Here is a 240-nt window from a genome sequence, read left to right on the forward strand (position 1 = left end):
GCACACTTATACTTGACGACATGAATTCACATGTGCAAAAGAATGCAAAGGCTATTTTGGGTTATGTTTGCAATCACGCTGGCACAGATTATTATATCCAATTTCCATTCCTTTTTCTTTTTTATAAATCATTTTACGTTTAACATCCCTAAGTATTATTAGTGTATGATGAATACGTTTTCTTTTTTTCTAAAAAGGGTAATAACATTAACAATAATACTGAGTAAATTCTACGTTTGT

This window comes from Penaeus monodon, chromosome 30, assembly GCF_015228065.2.
Source record: "Penaeus monodon isolate SGIC_2016 chromosome 30, NSTDA_Pmon_1, whole genome shotgun sequence".
Lineage (NCBI taxonomy): Eukaryota > Metazoa > Arthropoda > Malacostraca > Decapoda > Penaeidae > Penaeus > Penaeus monodon.